Source organism: Capricornis sumatraensis, chromosome 6 (assembly GCF_032405125.1).
Source record: "Capricornis sumatraensis isolate serow.1 chromosome 6, serow.2, whole genome shotgun sequence".
NCBI classification, from domain to species: Eukaryota; Metazoa; Chordata; class Mammalia; order Artiodactyla; family Bovidae; genus Capricornis; species Capricornis sumatraensis.
In genome coordinates, this window is record NC_091074.1 from 35,794,652 (window position 1) to 35,819,930 (window position 25,279).

General features: G+C 41.7%; 1 pseudogene; it reads left to right on the forward strand.

The window, feature by feature from the left end:
- The first annotated feature begins 12,759 nt into the window (after window positions 1-12,759).
- On the forward strand, window positions 12,760-23,885 carry LOC138080690 (large ribosomal subunit protein uL1 pseudogene; annotated as a pseudogene).
- The last annotated feature ends 1,394 nt before the right edge of the window (window positions 23,886-25,279 follow it).

Consider the following 25,279-nt stretch of genomic DNA (forward strand, 5'->3'; position numbering starts at 1 on the left):
TATGTGTTGGGTAAATGAAATACCCATCAGTGATGTCACTTGGGGGAAATGCCACTTCAGCCCATGGATTGCTCTAAGAAATTGCCTAATAATGATCTTTGGAATGACTTCAGCAAGTGCATTAGGTAATATCCCCCAAATGCATGCTGGCTGCATAGTAAACATTAGCCAGGCTTTCCAGTTCACCCAGGAATATGAACTTGGAGTTTGCATAAGCAGCGACGTCAGCTTTCTATTGGACACTCTCTTCCATATAGGTAGTAAAGGATGGAGGGCAGGTGTCCTGGGCTTTGGGGAGCAGCTGGACCCTAGCACACTGTGCCTGCTGCAGGCAGCAGAAAAACTCTGATGGAAAGCAGAGAAAATTACAGTTGTTGGGACTTGTGGTCACAAGGGCATGTGTTGCATTTGCAAGGTCATCATGGGATAATTCAGGGTGTAGCTTGCACACATTCAGCTGCTGAAAGGGAGTTTTTTTTTTTTTTTTTTTCCTACCACATCCGACACATGGTTTGCCAGAGGAAGGGCACGAGATCAGCGGCACTGATGAGCTGGCTTGGTGCTTTGAGGCCACAGCTCTACTAAACCAGTGACTCCCTCCTGACTCCTCCTTAGGAGCCAACAGAATTTATTCATTACTAAGTGCGAACAGCAATCACACAAAGCCACCAGACTGCTTTTGCCTGCTATGCCAAAAGGCTCTTCTCAAAAAAATAAAATCTTAAATAACAACACTGTCAATGCTTATTATACCGAAAATCTTTGGGATAGAAAATTTCTCTCTAAGCTAGAAATAAACACAAGTTTTATTTTTCTATTATTAGTATGAAAGTTGAAAGAGAATGAAAGACCAAAATATAAGGAAGGCTGCATTGGGAAAAGCACATGATGTATTAATACTTAATATGAACAGAGAAGATAGAGGGCCAAACAAATGATCAGTCCTCTGCTGGCTGGGAGTGCATATGAAGGCTATGTAACTAAGTGCCTTGGATAACTAGGTCATTGGTGATATAAGGGTCGGAGGGCAGGAGACCATATGGTCAGTTTATACACATGCCAGTTAGTGCACAAAACATTGACACAGGAACTGGTAGCTTGTGCTATAATCCTAGGTTTCCTTTCGGGGGATTGTGCTTTGTAGACTTTGGAAAGTTAGTTAATCTCTAGAGTTTTAATTTCTTTATCTGTCAAATGGGAATGATAACTACCTCAAGGGGTTGTTGAGAAAATGAAATGAGACAATCTGGGTAAAGTGCCCCATAGGTATTCAGTGAATGTTAGCTCCTGTTTTTCTGATTCCCAGAAGACCCAGCGGCTCAGTTGGAGGTAAACAGGGCCATCTCTATGTAAACTAGGTTTTAAATTCAACCTTTGGCCTTTTTACACCTTGCCAGAAGCCCTGCAGCATTCTAACCTCATCAACTTTATCAAAATGGCCATCAGTCTCAACTTGTTGACTGAGGGACTCATGTATAGATTACTTTTTGTGTTTTATCTGGCTACAAAACCAAACTATGTTTGAAAGTGTATGACTTTGATTGTTAACTTAGGGAGAGATTCAGAGCATTGAACTAGATACTTGGCTTTTTTTTTTTTTTTAGGCTAGACAAATTGAGCCACAGTTCTATCGAAAGAAATAGCATTAGTCCAGCAAAATAATAAATGGCTTCACTTATATAAGGCAGATTAGAAGATAAATGGCTTAGGACATTTTAGTCATAAGGGTAGGATAAGGATGAGGGCCTTAAAATTTAACTAATGAAGCACCTTTTAAATGTATTCTCAGGGCAGGTGCTGAACATTTATACATGAATAGAGCAAGAAGTATGGGGTACATAAAAAAAATGAGATACATATTTTCTTGGTAGGAGAGAGGTGACTTGGCTTTATAGCTACAGAGAACACAGGAGATGAGAAAGATTCCCAAGTGGGCACTGCTCAACACAGTTACATCACAATTATCCATATAACTCAGAAGTGGGGCTTTCACTGCTTGAGATGACACAACAACACGAGCGAAGCAGCAAAACAGCATCCCATTAAAGGAGACGATCCAGTCCCAGCGTCCTGGTAACCAGATACAGTTGGAGTCAAAATTTTTCCTAGGTTCATGTAACATTTGAGTCTGTGATGAGAGGAAGTGTAATTCCTACAGAATATGTTTTTCATCTGAAACAATTTCATCTAAGAATTAGAACTTTGTTTTCATAAATTATTTCATTAAATATCTTTGTTCACTCACCGGTCACTCTACCAAGATGCTGGGGAGTTGAGAAATGGACCAGTAGGGTCTCTGACCTCCAAGAGCTTACTTTCTTATGAAATAAGGTAAGACAGACACATGTTAAACAATCACAGTTACGTAACAGCCCGTGATTAGCTGATGAATCCATCACCCAGACTATACAGTTTGCAGGAGCTCAGGGGAGAGAGAAAGAGAGCCTTAGAAACAGAGGTTCCATGCAGGAAGCAGCATATGATCAGATGCTTGAAAGACCAGTGGGACTTCAGGACTGGAATCTAGAACAGAGATGCAGTCTTTGCTTTCCCTTACATACTGGGTGTCCTTAGGCAAGATAATTAGAGATTCAGAGCCTCATTTTCACCTCATCCATCATGCCTAAATCTACAGTTTGGGGAAAGATTCAATAATATACAAAAAAAAAAAAAAAAAAAGAAAGAACACTTAGTGGGTACTCAGTAAATTTTAACTATAATCTTAAATGATCTTTATGTAGTTGTGTCTCTTTCTGAGCAGCTTCAAATGACCTTTAGAAGTTGGAAATAAGTTGGCACAGACATGAAGTGGTAAACAGCAAACAATACATCTGAATGACAAATCAAAAGAAAAATGTAAAAGTGAACATGCATGTTTTCTGGGAAGTCTATCTGAGTAAAGTAGCAGGTTCATTGTGTAGATATGGTAAGCCGTTCATTCATTCATTCAATATTGATTTATTGAACAACTACTAGGCACCAGGTGCAATGTGAAAGTTGAATAAAAGTGAACCTTGCAAAGCAAATATTACAATTTGACTTTACATGGTAGAAAACTGTGACAGGGTGAGATGGAAGATTTATTTATTTAGCTACTTATTATGCAGGGGAAAGATGTGTAGTAAAACAGAATTGAAAAAGGCCAAATCTGGCAGCAAATGGATTAGAATGGGTGTAGACAGTTAATGTAAGGAATATAATTGAAAAACTGTACAATAGTTAACCTGAAAGAATGGTGGTCACCTGAATGAAATAAAAATAGATGGGAATGGAAGGAACTTCCATGTGATTTAGTCAGTGACTTGATTTGGGAAAGGAAGGCAAATAAAAAACGATTCAAAGATGAGTATACAGTTTGTCCTTAATTGAATAGAACAGTAAAGGCAGAAAAAGTATAGTTGGGAAGAGTAATTTGGAAGGGTTATTGATGGTTTCCGTGTCTGGTTAAGTTCGAGCTGAAGATAAGCTATTTGTTAAACATTCAGTTAGCAAGATCCACTTGGACATTATAAACAAAGGGACGAGATTTGTGGGAAACAGAATAGCTACAGAGATCAGGTTGCAGTCTATGGTTCAGATACTCCAGAAGAACATAATAAAAAGAAAGGAGAAAAACTGAGTTTTGACCTGCTGGGCAAATTTCACGTTGTGTGTGGGGAGGAGTGAGTATGAAGGAGTGGAGAGAGCGATGAGGAAGGAAAGAGCACAGGAGAGTGGGGAAGAAATCACTGGAAGAGTTTTGGAAAGAAGTTGATCAGCAATATCAAACGCATCTGCGGGTCAAAGAGGATGGGCATTGGGGTAAATGCTGCTGCAACTTATCCACAAAACGATCAGCGGATAACTATGGAATAATGCAAGGCTTAAAAGCAACATCTAAGGTAGAACAATTCTAGAATATTTTGCCATGACAAACACAGATTTTCAAATTTCTGACATATTAATCTCCAGAGTCAAGAACAAGAAACTGGGATTCCTGAGAGTTCCCCAAGTCACAAGTTATTCTGCCTTTTTTATAACACTTATGTATTATTAACTAATAATGAGTGACTATAATCATAGTGAATCATTTTCTGTGATAGAGGTTTTCTTTAATTATGGTTTATTAGTATTATGAACCAGTATATTTGTGAGATTGTATACTTAAGTAATACATAAAAACTAATTCCACCTGATAAGGTCATTTAATAATAGAAAGCACTAAAGAAGTGTGTGGGGGGGGGGAATCATTAACAAAAATGCCAAAAGAAATACATGAATAATGTCAGGATCAAGTCACAAAATTTAATATTTAAAAGTTATCTTTGTTAAAATAAGAATTTAAAACTCAGAAAATATTAATTGCTTTATCTGACAGTCTTGATCTTTGTTTCATGATTAAGCTTACACTTGTAGAAAAATTTCCTTTGGTTTTGTGCTGATATTGGTCAAATTGTTAATTATGAGTCTAAAAGCATGTTCAAGTTGAGCATTAGCATTTATGTCGTTTCACAGAAACTCATTTTTCTCTTAATGATGAAAATATTTTGTCTGTCATAATTTTGGATTTGCAAACTGAAATTGAGTTGCTTTTTTAAGTTCAGATTTTTTTTTCTCAGAATATTTTTTTTTTCTTTTTGCGTTTCTTGGGTTAATGCCTTTACGAAAAACTATGGTCCATTGTGAATACGTTGGGTAGTATTTGAATAATGTATTATTCAGGATCTCCTAGCGAGGTTAATAGCACTGCACAAAATCACAGGTTGAAATGATCAATTTAAGGACTTATTTGGTTTCCAAAACATGTTATCTCATGCATTCATTCAAATTAGTACATTGTTGTTCAGTGGACTGTAGCATGCCAGGCTTCTCTGTCCTTTACCATCTCCCGGAGCTTGCTCACACTCACGTCCATTGAGTCAGTGATGCCATCCAACCGTCTCGTCTTCTGTGGTGACTTTCTCCTCCTGCCTTCTATCTTCCCCAGTATCAGGGTCTTTTCCCATGAATTAGCTCTTTACATTAGGTGGCCAAGTACGGGAGATTCAGCTTCAGTGTTCGTCCTTTCAATGAATATTCAGGACTGATTTCCTTTAAGATTGACTGGTTTGATCTCCTTGCAGTCCAAGGGATTCTCAAGAGTTTTCTCCAACACCGCAGTTCAAAAGCATCAATTCTTTGCTGCTCAGCGTTCTTTATGGTCCGACTCTCATATCCATACATGACTACTGGAAAAACCATAGCTTTGACTAGACAGACCTTTGTTGGCAGAGTTATGTCTCTGCTTTTTAACATGCTGTCTAGATTTGTCATAGCTTTCCTTCCAAAGAGCAAACATCTTTTAATTTCATGGCTGCAGTCACCATCCACACTGATTCTGGAGCCCAAGAAAATAAAGTCTACCACTGTTTCCACTGCTTCCCCATTTATATGGCACAAAGTGATGGGACTGGATGCCATCATCTTAATTTTTTGAATGTTGTGTTTTAAGCCAGCATTTTCACTCTCCTCTTTCACTTTCATCAAGAGGCTCTTTCGTTCCTCTTTGATTTCTGCCATAATGGTGGTGTCATCTGCATATCTAAGGCTATTCATATTTCTCCTGGCAATCTTGATTCCAGCTTGTTATCCATCCAGCCCGGCATTTCTCATGATGTAATCTGTATATAAGTTAAGTAAGCAGGATGACAATATACAGCCTTGAAGCACTTCTTTCGCAATTTGGAACCAGTCTGTTGTTCCATGTCCAGTTCTGTCGCTTCTTGACCTGCATAGAGGTTTCTCAGGAGGCAGTTAAGGTGGTCTGGTATTCTCATCTTTTTAAGACTTTTCCACAGTTTGTTGGGATACACAGTCAAAGGCTTTAGCATATTCAATGAAGCAGATGTTTTTCTGGAATTCCCTTGCTTTTTCTATGATCCAATGGATGTTGGCCATTTGCTCTCTGGTTCCTTTGCCTTTCCTAAATCCAGCTTTTACATCTGGAAGTTCTTGATTCACGTACTGTTGAAGCCTAGCTTGGAGAATTTTGAGCATTATTTTGCTAGTGTGTGAAATGAGTGCAGTTGTGTCGTAGTTTGAACATTCTTTGGCATTGCCCTTCTTTGGTACCAGAATGGAAACTGACCTTTTCCAGTCCTGTGGCCACTGCTGAGTTTTCCAAATTTGTTGTTCAATTGTTACAGAATTATAATACTTCTACCAATTTCCAGGCAAATTTTTATCAAGAGTTGGAAAAAATACACAAATTTGAGGGATGATAGGAAGGAATTCCGGAGAAGGCAATGGCACCCCACTCCAGTACTCTTGCTTGGAAAATCCCATGGATGGAGGAGCCTGGTATGCTGCAGTCCATGGGGTCGCTAAGAGTCAGACAGGACTGAGCAACTTCACTTTCACTTTTCACTTTCATGCATTGGAGAAGGAAATGGCAACCCGCTCTAGTGTTCTTGCCTGGACAATCCCAGGGACGGGGGAGCCTGGTGGGCTGCCGTCTATGGGGTCGCACAGAGTCGGACACGACTGAAGCGACTTAGCAGCAGCAGGAAGGAATTCTGGCATGGAAACACAACAGAGGAATGCCACTTCTCTGTAACATTTAGGAAGCTTTGAGCTTCCTGGTGGCTCAGATGGTAAAGAATCTGCCTGCGATGCAGGAGACACAGGTTCAGTCCCTGAGGTGGGACGATCCCCTGGAGAAGGGAATGGCTTCCCTTCCGGAATACCCACTACAGTATTCTTGCCTGAAGAATCCCATGGACAGAGGAGCCTGGCGAGTTACAGTTCATGGGGTCTCAGTAGTGTTAGGCATGACTTTGTGACTTGTTGTGGTTGTCTCTCAGATGTGTCCAACTCTTTGCGACCCAATGGACTGCAGCACACCAGGCTTTCCTGTCCTTCAGCATCTCCTGGAGTTTCCTCAAACTTATGTCCATTGAGTTGGGGATGCCATCCAACCATCTCATCTTCCAACTTTGTGACTGCTGCTGCTGCTGTGTCCGACTCTGTGAGACCCCACAGACGGCAGCCCACCAGGCTCTACCATTCCTGGGATTCTCCAGGCAAGAACACTGGAGTGGGTTGCCAGTTCCTTCTCCAACGCATGAAAGTGAAAAGTGAAAGTGAAGTTGCTCAGTCCTGTCTGACTCTTAGCGACCCCATGGACTGCAGCCTACCAGGCTCCTCTGTCCATGGGATTTTCAAGGCAAGAGTACTGGAGTGCGTTGCCATCACCTTCTCCATTATTTTTTGCTACTATTTGTTATTTGGGTCTCCCCTCAAAGACTTCACCTCTTCCTTCATTGGCCAGAACTAAGAAACATGTTCATCCTTAAACCAATCACAGCAAAGATGTAGTCCAATCTAGTCTGGCTTGAGATGTGGAAGAAGGGCAAATTCTTGTGTATGTGGGCAATTGCTTATTGATATTTGCTGTATCAGAAATTTAAATTCTGAAAAATTTAAAAGAGTTCTTAATTTATTTAAAATAACAATAAAACCATCATTTGCTACTATACTGTGGTAGGCTGAATGAGGGCTCCTAATAATGGCTCAGGTTTAGTAACTAGAAGTGGGTGAAGTTGCTCAGTCATGTCCAACTCTTTGCGACTCCATGGACTGTAGCCTACCAGGCTCCTCAGTGCATGGACTTTTCCAGGCAAGAGTACTGGAATGGGTTGCCATTTCCCTCTCCAGGTGATCTTCCCAACCCAGGGATCAAACCTGGGTCTCCCACATTGCAGGCAGACGCTTTACTGTCTGAGCCACCAGGGAAGCCTTAGTCACTAGAACCTGTGAATAAACTATATGTGATTCAGGTAAAGGATGTTGAGGTTGGTAGATTATCCTGGATTATCTAGATGGGCCCCATGCAATCACAAGGGTAGTGATAAATGAAAGTAGGAGACACTATCAGCTTGATATAGCTTGAGAAAAACACATCTGGGTATTATAGACTTTGAAAATGGAAGGGCTATCAGCCAAGGTGAATATGGGTGGTCTCTAGACACTGGGAAAGGGAATGGATTCTCCCCAAGGGCCTCCAGAAAGGAAGGGAGGCCTGCAGGTACATTGATTTTAGTGTAGTGAGACCCACTTTGAACTTCTGACTTCCAGAACTATAATTTGTGTTTTTTAAGCCACTAAATTTATGGTAACTTGTTACAGAAGCCACAGGAAATGAATACATATGTGTATTTTGAAATAACAAAGAAATGTTTTCCAAAACAACGAGTGAGAAAATTAGCATGTATAATTTGGGGAATCTAATGCCTGATGTAACAAAATGTAGGCGGATTTTTGTATCTGTTTCTACATTCAGTCTGTTGTGATGAGGTCACATTATTTCTGGAAACTGTACACTGATGGAAGAATGTGAGTAAGAAAGGCAAATAATTTCTCAATATTATAATGATAAGTTTTGACCTCATGGCCCCCCTAAAACAGTCTTTGGGACCCACACAGGTGCAGGAAGTCAAAAGTTTTGTGCCATGCCCCAGAAGAACAAATATGGAGGTCTTTTTCCATGTTCCTTAAGTGAACTTGTCTGGCTTTAAGGTAGGTCCTCATCAACATAGCGTAATGATTTTAACATTTCTTCCTTAAGAAATGGCAACCCGCTCCAATTTTCTTGCTTGAAAAATTCCTTGGACAGAGGAACCTGGTGGGCTACAGTCCATGGGGTCGCAAAGAGCCGAACACAACTGAGCATACACACAGACATTCAAACAGCATTTTCAAGTTTATTTTGTGCCTGGCACTGTTTTATAAGTGAACAAGGTGGACCCTTGCCCCAACAGAGCTTACACTTTAGCTGAAGAAAAATAATAAGCACAAAAAGAAGACAACTTCAGATATTGCTAAAGGATATAAGAAACCGAGTAATGGGAGAAAGAGTGAGTGGTATTTTGGGTGGTAGGCAAAGAGCTACTTTGCCTGAAGAGAAGATCCGGCTGGGAGGTGACTAATAAGGAGCCATCGGAAAACAGTCAGGTAGAGAGGACAGCAGGGGCAAAGAACAAGGAGTGTGGCATGGTAAAGGGACAGAAAGAAAACCAGTATGACTTTAGTGAAGTCCATGAGAGGAATGAAAAATAAGGTGGGGGGGGCACAGTTCAAAGAGTCAGCCAGGTGTAGATCAATGCGGTCTTGTAGGACACAAACAGGATTTAGGGTTTTGTCTGAATGGCCATACAAACTCACCGGAGGAAATAAACGGACAGGAAATTCTCTTATCCCGATTGCTTCTGTAAATTCCTCCACCTTCTCCAAGGGTTCCTCCTCAGCCCAACATATCCCCCATCTTTATAATGACTCTCCAGAAAGGCACCAGACCCCAAATACACATATGTTGCCTCATATAAACTGTTTGTTTGCTAACATCAAAACCAGACAAATCTGGAGCCAATTGGGAATGTAAATTGCAGGTTGCTCAATGAGGAATAACTTCTGCCTACTGGCCAGTGTAGGTGCACAGCCAGAAACGTTGTGTGAATACAATTGTTTGGCAAGTGATGGTCTGTCACTTGTCCAAAGCGGTAAGTGTGTGAATGGATTTGTACGGGTAATGACTCTGAAACTAGCAACTCGTTTTTCTCATCTCTCCATGATACCGGAAAACACATTTGAACTTGGCTCATTTCTAGAGAATTCTTGCGATGATCCTGAGTGGCTCAGAATGCACATTTGGTCATCATTATCCCTTGTGTAATCAGTTTCTACAAACTATAGGATGATGTTACAGTTATGTTTACAGAGTAAGAGAACATGCTCCACACCTTAGCCAAATCATTTAAAGATGAGCCTTTTTAGATATGCCTATATAAATATATATAGATAGTCATTAGATATCTAGTCTTTGATTTTTACTATAGTGTTCGAAGTAATCTTCTGATTCCCACTAGAAACCTCCAGATGAACCATGTGCTTAAAACTCCAAGGAATTTAATCTGTAATATTGTAGGAGTGTCCACCAGACACTTTTCCACAAGAGAATTCACAGAAGCAGAAATGACTTCAAACCTGTTCTGAAAGGGCCTAGAAACCATGAGGAATTTGGACCCAATGAGAACACAGAACTGCAGGTGCAGTGGCCCCACTGTTAAAAAGTTGGATCCACGTGAATAATAAGCCTAATCACATTTTCAGAACTGCTGTGGCTACTTGGGCTACCTGGTCTCTCGTCAGCCACGGCTCCTGAAAACTTTAATTATTGCGAAAATATATTAAACTTAAGAGCAGGCTTCAAAGAAAATAAAACTTCGTAATTCCAAGGCTGCGTATTTCCAAAGGAATTTGATTCTGACCTCTGAAGGCAATGGGGGCAGTCTCTCCCTCTACTTCGGGGAAGAGAAAAAGAAAGGAGGAATAATTTTCTGTTTTTAGTAGTAACCGGTAACCAGACCTGTTGTTCTGCCAAGCAAGCGTTCGCCTTCGCCGATTCTGATTGCCAAGTGCTCAGGGAGCGGATGCTCCAAACCTGTGCCTGCCTTCCTCCCGCCAGATAAGCAGAAAGTTAGCTCAGGCTATGATAAATCTGCACAACGCGGAGATGTTTTTGGCACAAAATGTACGTTAGGAAGATGACGGTGATTAAACACTACCCCCTCCCCCATTCTTGCGGCCGGGGAGTGTGTTTTGCCTGCTTTTCAGAAATATCCTTCGGCAGCAGGCGTGTGCGCGCTGAGCCTGCAGCCAGCGTTTTTGTATCTCCAGGGCAGGGTGACTCGGGCCGGCTGAGTGTCACCCAAAGATATGACCGGTCTTCCCCCCGCGGGCATCCGCGAAGGCGGCAGCCTCGTTCCTCTCCCCCGGCGTCTCCAGCCAGAGGCCCGAGGCCCAGACCACGCGAAGGGGAAGGAAGCCCTCGCCACAAGCCGGCGTCTGGGCCGGCACAAAACACGCCGCCACCAAAAAACTTTTTTCCACCAGCCGCGCGAAACTTGTGCCCTTTTCGCCCGGCACGTTCTCGTTCCAAGTTGCTGGCCCCCTAGGGTTTCCTCCGCTTGCCTCGCCTTCTCCCCGGGGGGCATGCGGGGACCGGGGGCTGATCCCCGAGCGGGGCAGCTCGGCGGGCACGGAGGAGGAGGGGAGGGGAAGGGGAGACGAGGAGAGGGCGGCGGCGGCTCGGGAGGAGGAACTGGTCAAAGGGGACCCTGACGGGCGAGTGCCCGAAAAGGAAAGCGACGGCGCGGTTTGCTGCAGTCGGAATAAAGTTCGCGCCCTTTCCTCGGCGTTTCGCAGCCTCCCCTCGGCTCTCCCCCACTCCTTTTTGACAGCTGGGCGCTAGCGGCCACCTCCACCTCCACGCCCGCAACCCCCCGGGGGCCGCCAAAGTTGTTTTTCCATCCCCAGAAAGAGCAGGGGGGGAAAAAAAAGTAACAGGGCGCCGGGGGCCAGGGGGCGGGAGAAATATACATTCTCCTGCACCAACCCGGTAGAAATCGGCGGACAAACAATTAAACTAACCTACTTTTATTCTGCCAAAGGGAAGCAACATTGTAGTCAACGACAGTTTTGCAGAGAGAGGAGAAACTTGTGGGGCTTGCAGGTCCGTCCGAGGTCACCTCGCCGGTTACCCCCCCACCCCCGCCCCCAGCAGCCCCCATCCTGGCACAGTCCGTTCCCTTTTTTTTTTTTTTTCTGTCCTGACGAGCCAGGGGAACTCAGCAGGCTCCGACTTAGGGAGCAACTGCGACCCTGGGCGCGGGTGTAAATCAGTCACCTGAGCGCAGAGGGGCCGCGGCAAGGGCGCGCGCTGGCGGGCGGGCGGGCGGGGAGAGGCGGAGGCGGCGAGAGCGGCGGCCCGGAGGAAATCGGGAGGGGGAGGGAAAGAAAGGCCGAGACAGAAGGAGCGTGAGGCGGCCGAGGGGCTGGTCCAGGCGCGGCCGCTAAGAGGAGACCAAGAGGCGGGGGCTGCACTTGACAACCAGCATGCGGAGATGGTAAGAAGTTTCCACCCTCCTTCCCTTTTTATTCTAGACTTCGGAAGAATGAAGCCCCGCGCCCGCGCGCCTCGGGGGCCGCTCGGGGGCCGTGTTTTCCACCAGTCCTGCGGCGGGAGGTAGAAGGGAGGGCGGGCAGGAAAGGGGAGCCCCTAGTCCACCCCGCTCCCGAAATCACTCCTCAACTTGGCCCGAGTGTTGGAAGAGAGCTCCAGGTGGGAGGGCGGGTGTGCGCGCGGGCTCGGGGGGTTCGAGAAGGTCGCCCCTCTCGCGGCCCGCGAGCAAGGTGAGCGGCAGGCGAGCGGACGGCTCCAGGGAGTTGGGACGGGCTGGGAGGAAGGCGGGGGCTGATGGAGCGTTGGAAGGAGCTACGGGCGGAGAGGCAAGCCGTTTGGACCCACGGTAACTTTTAAAACTTGCCCGCGGGTGCGGGACCGGCGGCTGGGCGTGGGCGCCTGGGCGCGCTGGTGCGCCGCGCGGGGAGGACACCGCCGCCCCGTCCCTGGCACCTCTGCTTTTCCCGTCTCCTCGCCCTCCCATTCGGGAACCCTCCCTTTGTAAATGAAGAAAATGTAGGAAGTGCTCCTGGAGGTTTTCTGAAGAATGTGCAAAAATGCTGGGCAGCAAAATCAACCTTAGAGAGAGAGCGATTTGGAAGTGCAATTCGACACTAGCCGATTCTTGTTACTTACACATTGATTGCAGGGTGGCATTTGGGGCCCGGAGAGGGGGCAGGAGAAAAAAAGAAAAAAACCAAACACCTAACCCTAGGTGAAATTCTCTGTAAAGTGAGGCTGAGGTTAAAAAAAAATTAAAGTTCCAAGTCCAAGTGGTGGAAATGGGGAGGCTTGCGAAGCGAGATTTCAGCACAGCCCCTCCGCCCGAAGCGGCTTCTCTGCAGCGAGGCAGCGGGCGGTTAACTCGCCGGGTGCTGAGCGCTCTGTCCGCTTTCGGGGAAGTGATTTGTTAGAGATGGGGCTGGACCACTCCCTTCCTTTTAGTTTGCCCCCACCCTTTGCTGCTGTTGTTGCCCCCTCTTGGGAATCTGATATACCGTGTTCCGCATGTAGATGGACTATGTAAGAGAAAGGGAGATAGCGGGTTGGCATTTTTTTCTCTTCCCTTCCCCCTAATGTGACATCTCTTGTTTCACTGATCAAAGTCACAACTGGAGTGTAGGACATGCGACTGTCAAATGCAGGCACCAAAAAAAAAAAAAAAAGTAGCGTGAGCCCAAGTCTGTGGTTACAGTAACGCTGACAGAAATTAAAGTGGTTTTGAAAGCAGCGTGCGATTTACGGTGGTTCCCATTTACCCTAGAATCAAGCTGTTGTAAAACTGATGTACAAAAGACATCATAAAATAATCCTGTGTACCCAGGATTAAAGTGGCAGAAAGTGGCCTGTTTTATTGTTTTCTGTGTTCTTAGTGGAGAGTTGCAATGGTTGGAACCTGTATTTAAGTGGAGGCGTCAAAACAAAATATTAAGTATATCTATTTAGCACTCGAGGGTTTTTCTTAGAGCGGCATTTTACCCAAGAACACTGTAAAAGACAGTTGTAGGTATTATTTTCTTTTCCCTTCCCCCCTAGCCTACATACTATTTGTCCACACATCTATTCCCAAATACTAGTCATTTGAACAGTGGTTAAGCACATTTGTCACCCGCTGCTTTGTATTCTGCAGTTTCAGATGTTACTGTGCACACACATACATTATTTAAGTGGTGGAATTTATTTTGGTGTAGTGTGTATGATCTGAGGACTTACTCGAGTCATGAGACCCTGTGCAAGTTAACAGAACTTGCTTCACCCTTGGAATCACCCCCACCCCCTCAAGAAAATCCCTTGTGAACTTTCATAGGGTATCTGTGTTTTATGTTACATTTGTAGCTGCTTTATTTAAACCGTTCAGTCTTAATGAAGCTCTTGAAGCTTTCTGTTCCGCAGAGCAGAGTATTTAAAATCCAGATTGCTAATCACTTTACCAAAGTACAGGAGTAGCTTCACCTGAGGGAAGCAATACTGAGCCTGGACGTGAACTCTATTTGAGTATCCTGTGAGAAAAGTCTCAGACTGTCTTTTCCACCCTAGAGAATATTAAGTTCGCTGTTGTTGCATGTAAGGCTTTGAAAAAGAACCAACCCCCGAGTGATTTTAAAAAATAAATAGAAAAATATTAATGGCATTTGCACCTTCCCAATACCTGATTTTTTTCTTCCCCCTGAAATGTAAGATACCTGTCAGGCAGGGATATGTGATTACAGAAAGCGGCAGACAAAAGCAGAGGTGACTATTGCTATATTAAAATGTAAGTGTTACAGTTTGAATTTCCATGTGAGAGTTTTTGAGTTCAGTGCTTTACATAACATTTTGTCCTAATCTTGCTTGCTGTCAGGGATGTTTCATGGTTGTGCAATTGCTGCAGTCAAGAATGCCAATTTGCATTCCAGGAGTGTCATTTGATTACTTTTATCTGCACAGCTCCAAGACCGGCCCAGACCTCTCGTTTCATCTTGCCATGTCACGAGTCAATGCTGTGTCGTCTTTTCAAAAATCTGCCTGATTTAGACAAGAAAGAAAAGTACTTTCATGTTGCAGCCGCAGTCCCCTGCTAACTTGTCAGCAGCAGGATATGATTCACTTGGGCCCAGAAGAATGGAACAGAGAGGCGGGTTAGGCGGTTCAATAAAGCCCACGGACAGGTAGTGTGTGACGTCCCCAGAGAGGCACAGTTAATGAAGAACAGGTCTGCTTAGTTCTCCACACGCTGACCTGGTGCTGTCCCCACAGTTTTCTCATTTGATCTTTCCCAGCAAATTGATCTTTTCTTGTATTTTTTTGCCTTCCAAGTTAGTCCTTGTGGGACTGAAATTAGCAGAGCAACTTAAGTTGGATAATACAGCTGTTCAGAAAAGAAGAAATTGGACACTGGCTCAAAAAGAGGTGGGGGGGGTGGAAGGAGCTTTTCTTTTTGTTATTGTTTCTGGGAATATTTCTTATATTAAGGAAGCCCCAAATAGGTGATGACTTGAAGGTAGAGTTTCCCTTTATTTTTAATTTTAGAGTTAAGGTTCCACACCATTTTAAATGTTCCTCGAGTATTTGAAAGATAATCCTAATGAGTAGGATTTAGCATTTTTTCATATTCACTTGTTTGAAATGATTTGCTAGTCGACTTTGTGTCTTTTATGGCTATTGTAAGGTAGACTAAATATCAATGTCATACTTGGGCTATATTATTTATATTCTTCTATATCATGACAGTTCCAAGTTATCCAGGGCTGAATGGCATAAAAGATTAAACAATAAAAATTATTAACAGTGTTGTGTATAAATATTATGGTACATGGACATGTTTTCTACAAATTATTAACAGCCTCTTTTATATAAACACCACAAACACACTATTAATAAAATATTTTTAAAAATTTTCAAAATCCTGAATTTAAGTGTATGTTTTTAGAACTGAGACCAGATTACAAGTTCTAATTTCTGTAGATGGCTATTCTTGTATGTCCTTATTTTTTGATTAAACTTAATTTTAGCAAGTGAGTAAATCTAAGGTTGGGAATGTATACGTCCTTTAAACAGGTTAAAGTTTCACTTACAGAATTTTGTGTATAAAGCTTAGGTTGGAAACAAGTAATAGATTCTTAACTCGTTGCGGACTTGAGGAGCAGTGCTTTCTGAATTCCTCTGCAGCTGGTCTCATTTACCATCTACATCCTTACAAGAAACAGTTGAAAAACATTTCTTGTGAAAGGGAGGCAGCCTCCTCAGATCTTTCCTGTTGGATGAGAATTACATAGGATCATTGGATCATTGGTTAGTAAACTCCTCACTGAAGAGCTAGAGGGAGCCTCATGATTTTATTAGATATACTTAAGGTTTTTAAAAAAATCACTCTAGCAATCAGAATGTTGCAGGAAAAGAGTAGATAATGAGTACTGGCTTAGTATTTAGGCTTGGAGATGCTATTGTAGTTTCTCTCTTTTTTTTAAGCTGTGATAGAAGTAGCAGAACTTTCTACGAAAACAGTCAAAATAGGATTTTCTGGGTTCTCTCTTTCAGATGGTCTGAAGATCCAGCAAAGTACATTCACAAACATTTTAAATCTGTTTTGGTTTGCTAAGGACTGCTTGTAGCTTTGTCAGCTGATGGAGGTCTGTTAAAGAGGACAACATTCAAAGTTACATTTACTGGAACTTCCTGTCAAATCACTGAGGAGGGGATACCTTCTTTCTGTTCACTCCAGACAACCTCCTATCTTTGTGAAGTAGTTTGATGCAGAACTGGCTTACTCTGGAGAGAAAACTCCTTTCAGATAAATACTTCACAATATAAGCATAAATAGCAAACCATTTATAAAGCTGATGTATCAGAGAGCAATAAATTAGTTAAATTGAAAGAAATAGAACTTAAGTGGTATTGAATTCAATATTATCTAATTTCACATTTATCGCTAAAATTTGTGATACATTTACTTTAAATGGTCATTGATCATCATTTCAGTTTAATATTTATATGCTAGTTTTTAGTAGCATTACTTTGCACAAACTTATTTACCATTTAAGTAAATACTATAATCCGGTGAGATAAACTACCCAGATTGGTCTTTTTTTAATCTCCAGCACAGTAGCTCTCATTATGTTGCTAGCCAATAAAAGCCTTTATTTGTTGCTTATTAGAACCCTCAGTACACGCAAGAGTTCAGCTATAATTTAATTTGGCTGTTCAAAGAGGCTCCCTTGTTTTAAAACATGTTCTCAGTACGCTTTTATAATTTATTGAGAACCTATATTCTAACTTGGACATATGCATAGGAACACTTTTACAGTTATATCATGTTCTAACATTTGGCCATAGCAGAGTCATACATTTTTTCCCTTTAAAAATAAATCTGTGTCTAACAATGTCAATTTCTTTTTCTTTTGCTTTATTTTTACCTTGATGTTCTGGAGCATTTTTTTTTTTCAGTAATTTGAATAGCTTTGTTATAATTATAATCAATTCCCCATGGAACATAGCCTTCCCTTAGGGTGTAGTGAGCAGAGCACTGAAAAAAAGTTAATTCTATTATTAAGAATTCTAGTTGGGGACATTTTACTATTGTAGTCATTTGGAATTACAACAAAGTGTACCTTGTACTTCACACATTACTAGGGTGATAAATTCAGTTTCTTTACAAGAAACTGCTGGGAAGTTTTGCAGAGAGTGGAAGATGGCTTGAGTAAAAAGTTTCGGTTGATATCACTTGTAGCAAACCACTGAAGACTAGAACTTGACTATAGAACTCTGTATCAGGAATTCTTCTGCAAGGAAGGCAGAATGTGGAGCTGCTAAATGAATCACTGCATGTATATCTTAGCAGTGGGAATCACATCAAGCCAGCCCTCCAGATACAGTATTTAATAGTTGTCAAAATGTACAGTATTGTTTTGGAACTTGTGGTTCACGAGTTCATAGTCTCTTGCTTTTTTGTGTTCAGTACAAAGATGTAACAGCCCACACAAAACATTTTTCTCTTATTATGACCTTACATTTGCCAAAGTGCCCCATGCTGAAATTCCTTTTCAGTATCTTTTTTTTTTTTTCCTGTCCAAAGCCAGACGGGTACCCAGACACAAAAGCCTCTGTGTATAGCAAGCTGTTTTAAATATTGTGACTCGACGATGTGCTGTCCTTTCTCTGCTTGAGCCAGGGATCTCTGCTCAGTGTCTGTGGATTACCAAGCTCCTTCTTTATTGTACCTCTTGTCAACCATTCCTATTCATTTAACCTTTCATTAGTGTCTGTGCAGCTTCACTGTCTGGAAAGGCAAGGAAAACCCGAAAGGCCCCACTGTCACAGTTATTAGATTTCTCGGTTACATCCCAGCAACCATAGAGAAGTGAGAGTAGACACCATTGTCATGCGTGCTGCTGTCCTGGGGTGCAGCCCTTCTGTGCACGTCAGGGACATGTGCCACACGTTGATATGCATCCCGGGGATGAATGCACAACACGGGGGATAGGCTGCCGCTGGCAGTAATGAGCTTTGTAGGAGTTATTGCAGAGACCAACAGTTTGTGAAGGAATTCTGCTTAACAGGCCAAGGAGATAGACGGAGTTGAGGGCTGCCAAGATTTGCCTGTGTGCAGCTTAAGTCAGTCACATTGTTTCAGCTAAACTTCCTTTGAGGAGGGGACCGATATATTGCACCGTGAGGAATGGTCTTATTTTCATTTCTTAATCTGTCAGAGGACACAAGTGATGTTTCTGGTGACTATTCAGTGTATTATAACTAGTTTTTATACTGGCCAAATCCTGCTTGTGAATAAATCTATTTGCAGTTTGTCTTACTTCTGTATCTAAAAGAGAATTTAAGAGACATTTCCTGGATGTCATATATGTGTTTTCAAGTCCTATGTTAGTTTCCCCCTGTTGATTTCCCTCGCATCTTTTGTGTTATTCCTTGATGCTCTAAAAATGCATTTGCCTCACTGCTTCAGTGTAAAGGAAGAAAAAAATGAACATTGAATTATTTGCAAATTATAATGAACAATATGTGCAAATTTTGGATTGGAAAATGCTACTCAGTATCTTAAAAAGATTCATTGAATTACTTTTTAAGAATTCTCAAGACATTTGGATAGAAAATGGTTAATTATAATACCTGTATCTCTCTCTATACACAAGTTCACTTTTTTAAATTAGGAAAATATTTGTTGCTAGGGGCGACTAGAATATTTTTTGTCTTTCTGATATAAATAATTTTTGTCAGTTTACTAAACTGTTTTGGTGTTCCCCAATAGCTTTGCAAAAATATACGATATTACAGAATCCTCGTAAAGTGATTTTTAAATTTTACATGACCTTACCCTTTTTAGCCAAGCCTAAAATTTTCATAGTTATACTTGAAACTTTCTCTGGTGAGTTCTTGAGAATTCTTTTCATGGTATCTTGTGGGCTAAGTTATCTTTGTTTCAGAGAGGAGAGATGAGCTATTTCCACATTCGTTTTTTCAGGTAGGATGATCCTCCCCAGGGAAATACATATTCATTCAGTAATTGACAGCTAAGTGCCCAGCCAGCCTAGGGCCATGTCCCAGTCTCTGCACCATTGGGTGAGAAGTTCTATGTAGATAGTAAGATGAATGTACCTTGATCCTCTCAGGGGACCTGGTGGCCTTCCCATGATCAAGGCAGGGGTATGTTAGTTTTCTCTCTTCTAGTGTTTCTGTTCCCATTCATTGTGGTTTGTGTTAGGAGAAGTAGAAGAGGAAGGAGGGGCTTTCTAGGCTATAATTTTACCTTCCCCGCAAAAGCCATGTGGTAGTTAAAAGGAATGCATGGCAGGAGCTGGTCTCTACATGAATCCCACACCTATCCTTCATACAATCAGTATCTCAGTTGGCTGATCACACCTTGGAGAGAGATTGTACCACTGTCCACTCCAGAGTGAGAATGGCCCTGAGCCTGGGTTTAGAGGCAGGTCCCAGTCTAGTCTATCTAGGACTGAGAGTCTCCATTTCATCCTTGGTAAAATAAGTGATTTTTGTAATTTCTATGTTTCTTTCCATTTGGAGCATGTTATGTTTTATGTGATAGGGCTAGCTAATCAGAGCCATCAACCATTTTTAATATATATAATTTTAACCAATTGTATATATTGAGATATAATTCATATGTTTAAAATGTCCAATTAATAATGCTGCTTGGTATGGCTACAGCATGTTTTATTTGTTCATTCCTCCAATGATTGACCTTTGGGTAGTGTCGACTTCTTTATTATTACAAGTAATACTGCTGTGAACATTTGTGTGCGTGTGTTCCATTTTCACTTTCGTTAGGGATATACCTAGGAGTGGAATTGCTGAGTCATGTGGCAGCTGTCTTTTCACCTTTTGAGAAATTGCCAGATCGTTTTCCAAAGCAGCTGCATATTTTACATTTCCACTAACAGTGTGTAAGTTCTCCAATCTCTCCACATCCTCTCCAACCTGTTACTGTTTGTCTTTTAATTTTAACAATCCTAGTGGGTGTCAAGTGATTTTGATTTGAATTTCCCGGAGTGTTACTGATGTTGGGCATCATTTTATATGCTTACTGGCCATTTGTGTATCTTCTCTGTATAGCAGAAATGTCTTAAATCCTCTATCCATTTTTCATTTAGGTTGTCTTTTTGTCGTTGAGTTGTAAGAGCTCTTTATATATTTTGGTGGCAGTGGTGTTTAGTTGCTAAGCTGTGTCTAACTCTTTGGAACCTCATGGACTGTAGCCTGTCAGGCTCCTCTGTCCATGGGATACTGGAGTAGGTTGCCTTATCCTTCTTGAGGTAATCTTCCCAATCCAGGAATTGAACCTGTGTCTCCTGCATTGGCAGGTTGGATTCTTTACTGCTGAGCCAGCCAGGAAATCCTTTATATTCTGGGCACAAATCTTTTATTAGATACAAGATTTGTAAGTATTTTCTCCCATTCTGTGGGTTGTTTTACTGTTTTTACAATGTCATTTGAAGCACAGAAGCTTTACATTTTGATAAATCCAATTTATTTTTTCTTTTGCTGGTTGTACTTTTGGTGTGCGAAGGAACCATCTTCTAAGTCAAGGTCATGCATATTTACTCCTGTGTTTTCTTCTAAGGGGCTTCCCGTGTGGCACTAGTGGTAAAGAACCTGCCTGCTAATGCACGAGACATAAGCGACATGGCTTCAATCCCTGGGTTGGGAAGCTCTCCTGGAGGAGGGCATGGCAACCCACTCCAATATTCTTGCCTGGAGAATTCCATGGACAGAGGAGCCTGGCGGGCTACAGTCCACAGGGTTACACAGAGTCGGACATGACTGAAGTGACTTAGCACTTAGCACTTTCTTAAGAGTCTTATAGTTTGAGCACTTACATATAAGTCTTTGATTCACTTAGGCTAACTTTTGTGTATAATATGAGTAGGGGTCCAACTTCATTCTTTTGAATGTGGATATCTTAGTTGTTCACAGCACCATTGTTTGACAGTTGCTTTCCCCTTTGAATTTCGTGATACCTTTTTGGGAAAATCATTTGACCATAGATAGAGGGGGATTTAATTCTGGATTCTTCACTTGGTTCCATTGGTCTGTATGTCTATCCCTGTACAAGTTCTGCTGCCGCTGCTGCTAAGTCACTTCAGTCATGTCCGACTCTATATGACCCCATAGATGGCAGCCCACCAGGCTCCCCTGTCTCTGGGATTCTCCAGGCAAGAATACTGGAGTGGGTTGCCATTTCCTTCTCTAATGCATGAAAGTGAAAAGTGAAAGTGAAGTTGCTCAGTCGTGTCTGACTCTTCAAGACCCCATGGACTGCAGCCCACCAGGCTCCTCTGTCCATGGGGTTTTCCAGGCAAGAGTGCTGGAGTGGGGTGCCATCGCCTTCTCCAGTACAAGTTCTACACTGTCTTAATTACTATAGTTTTGGATTGTTTGCAACTGAGAGGTATGTGTCTTCCAACTTTGTTCCTCTTTTTCAAGATTATTTTAGCTATTCTTGGTTCCTTTGCAGTTATTTAAAAAATTATTTCTATTATGGTAAAAATAACACAATTTATTTATTTACTTTTAAATTTTGTTTATTTTTGGGTGCACTGGGTCTTCGTTGCTATGATCAGGCTTTCTCTAGTTGTGGCATGCAGACATCCCCTTGTGGTGGCTTCTCTTCTTGTGGAGCGTGGGTCCTAGGGTGCGCAGGCTCGATAGTTGTGGCACACAGAGTTAGTTGCCCCGCAGCATGTGGAATCTTCCTCGACCAGGGATTGAATTCATGTCCCCTGCACTGGCAGGGAGATTCTTAACCACTGGATGACCGGGCAAGTCCAACACATAAAATTTAATAATTTAATTATTTTAAGTATACAGTATAGTACTGTTAGCTGCATCTTTCGTACAACAGATTGTTAGAACTTTTTCACCTTGCAAAATGTAAGCTTTATACCTATGCCTATTGAACAACAGTTCCCCATTTCCTGTCCTCATAGCCCCTGGGCTCCCACTATTCTACTTTTGAAGAATTTGACTACTTTAAGTACTTTGTATAAAGGAAACAATGCATTTATATGAAGTATTTAAGTAGGATAGTCACATCTGTCCTGTGACTGACTTATTTCACTTAGCATGATGTCCTTGAGGTTAATGCATGTTGTAGCACATGACAGGATTTCCTTTTTTTTTTTTTAAGGCTGAATAATTCATTGTATATATATACCACATTTTCTGTACCCATTGATCCTTAGATGGAGGTTTAGATTGCTTTCCACATCTTGGCTATTGTGATGATGCTGTGAACATGGATGTGCAAATAACTCTGAAAGATTCTGCTTTCAGTTCGTTTGGATATATATCCAGAAATGGGTTGCTGGATCCTATAGTAGTTATCTTTTAAATTTTTTAAGGAACCTCTGTTCTGTTTTCTCTGGCTACTGCCCCATTTTCCATTCCCACAACAGTGCACAGGGGTTTCAGTTTTTCAACATCCTTGTCAATGCTTATTACTTTAGTGTTTTTTATTTAAAGTAGTGGCCTAACAGATAAGAGGTTATATCTCATTGTTTTGACTTGAATTTCCCTGATGATTAATGATGTTGAGTATCATTACTTTCTTTCTTTTTTTTTTGGGGGGGGTGTCATCTCTGAGTGGCATGTGGGATCTTCGTTCTCTGACCAGGGATCAAACCCATGCTACCTGCAGTGAAAGCATGGAGTCTTAACCACTGGACTGCCAGGGAAGTCCCCTTTTGCACATTTTTAATTGGATTATTTGATTTTAGGTTGTTGACTTGAGGAGTGCTTCATATATTCTTGATATTAACCCCTTATCAGAAATGTGGTCTGCAAGTATTTTCTCCCATTCAGTAGGTTGCTTTTTCTGTTGATTACTTCCTTTGCTCTACAGAAGTTTTTAAGTTTGAAATAGCCCTGTTTGTCTTTTCTTTCTATTGTTGCCCTTAGCAGTATGCTTTTTCTTTTTACTTTACAAACCCCATGTATTTGGAAATTAAATGTCCACCTTTAAATGATTGGCGTATCTAAGAAGCCATAACAAGGAAAATTAGAAAATGTTTGTAACAGAATAAAAATGAAAAGAGAATTTACCAGAATTTGTTGCATGCAGCTGAAGCTGCTCAGTGCAACTAAATACAGCGTGGAACCTTGAATAACGTATGAAAACAAATAATGGACACTGGCATAAAATTTTGTGAAATTTGAACAAAATCTGCACTTTAGTTAATAATACCTTAGTAGTTTACCTTTAAAAGTCAGAATTAGCTCTTTTCCGGTTATCGCGGCGCAGGGAACTGTGAGCAGCAAAGTCTCCCGCGACACCCTCTACGAGGCGGTGCGGCAAGTCCTGCGCGGGAACCAGCGCAAGCGCAGGAAGTTTTTGGAGAGGGTGGCGCTTCAGATCAGCCTGAAGAACTGTGACCCTCAGAAGGACAAACGTTTCTCGGGCACCGTCAGGCTAAAGTCCACTCCCCGCCCCAAGTTCTCCGTGTGTGTCTTGGGGGACCAGCAGCATTGTGATGAGGCCAAGGCTGTGGATATCCCCCACATGGACATCGAGGCACTGAAAAAACTCAACAAGAATAAGAAACTGGTCAAGAAGCTGGCCAAGAAATATGATTCCTTTTTGGCTTCAGAGTCTCTGATCAAGCAGATCCCCCGAATCCTGGGCCCAGGCCTGAACAAGGCTGGCAAGTTCCCTTCCTTGCTGACCCACAATGAGAACATGGTGGCCAAAGTTGATGAAATGAAGTCCACGATCAAGTTCCAGATGAAGAAGGTGCTGTGTCTGGCAGTGGCTGTTGGCCACGTGAAGATGACAGATGATGAGCTTGTGTACAACATCCACTTAGCTATCAACCTCCTGGTGTCATTGCTCAAGAAAAATTGGCAGAACGTCAGGGCCTTGTACATTAAGAGCACCATGGGCAAGCCCCAGCATCTGTACTAAGGCACAGCTTAATAAACCATACTAAACCAAAAAAAAAAAAACCTCAGAATTATCTGATCCTCCGAAGAGTAAAGGCTGCTTTAGGCGAGTACATCTATTATTTGGGTAAGAAACTCTTGGTGGTACTCCAGGGGACAAGAAATATGTCATCTGGTAGCCAAAAGGTGCTGGCTCTTAGCTCCCTGAGAAACACCCTGGTTATACTGTGATGTTTCTTAATTATCATTGAGTTTAAAAGCATTCTGGGTGTTCTCTATAAGAGATACAGGTCATGCCCTGGATGGTGGTATTAAGTACCTAGAAATAATTGTTTCTAGTTGAATAAATACCTCAAAGGAAAAAAAAAAAACAACATTGTTGAGAAAATTTGTCATCCTGGACATTCCTTTGTAATGAAAAATACCACCCACCAGTGATTAAAACTGAAACATTACTGTATGATCTCAAACCCAAACTAATTGGTCCACTTAAGTTTTAAATAAATGCATGTGTGCATGCTCAGTGGCTTCAGTTGTGTTTGACTCTTTGTGACCCTATGTAGCCTGCCAGGCTCCTCGTCCATGGAATTCTCCAGGCAGGAATACTGGAGTGGGTTGCCGTGCCCTCCTCCAAGGGATCTTACCTACCTAGGAATCAAACCTGTGACTCCTGAGTCTCCTGCATTGCAGGCAGATTCTTTACCCACTGAGCCACCTGGGTAGCCACTTTGAATAAATACTATGTTCAAATCTGGTATGGCACGTTTGGAGACATGAGCTTGTTTTAAATTTACCTGACAAATTTTGTAATTAAAATACCTGATCGTTGAATTAGAGAAGCTTGAGAACAAATGAAAGATAAGGTAATTTGGATGACCTAAAAAAATTTGTTTCCTTAAAGATGTAATTTTTTCTTTATTCATACTAATAAAAGACATATTTATATCTCCATCTAAAGTAATTGCTTTTATAGTATGCTGATGAGCCATTCTTGTTTAACTGCATTATCTCTTTTTGGCCTTTTGCCAGTTAGTTTGGACAAAAGTTTCATTATTCATTCAATATCAACTATTAATTAGATGGCTAACTGATCAAATATATATGTGGAGAAGAAAATAATTTTTCCTTCCATAATGTTTATCTAGGTTACTTTAAAAATTAATTAACCAATTTTAAATCATATATTATGATATACAATTACTTTTCTTGGTGAAAATTCTAAAGAGGATTTATAATCATTTATAAAAAATAGTATGGTAGAAAATCTTATATTTACCATACACTTGATTTTGGGTTTTAATAAGTTGCATTATAGCAAATGGCACGTTTTTGTTAATGTTGAGCAGTAAATTAACGCTGCTTTTCTGTTTCACACATTTTGACATGTGCTCATGTGTATCTTTTTTATATATACAC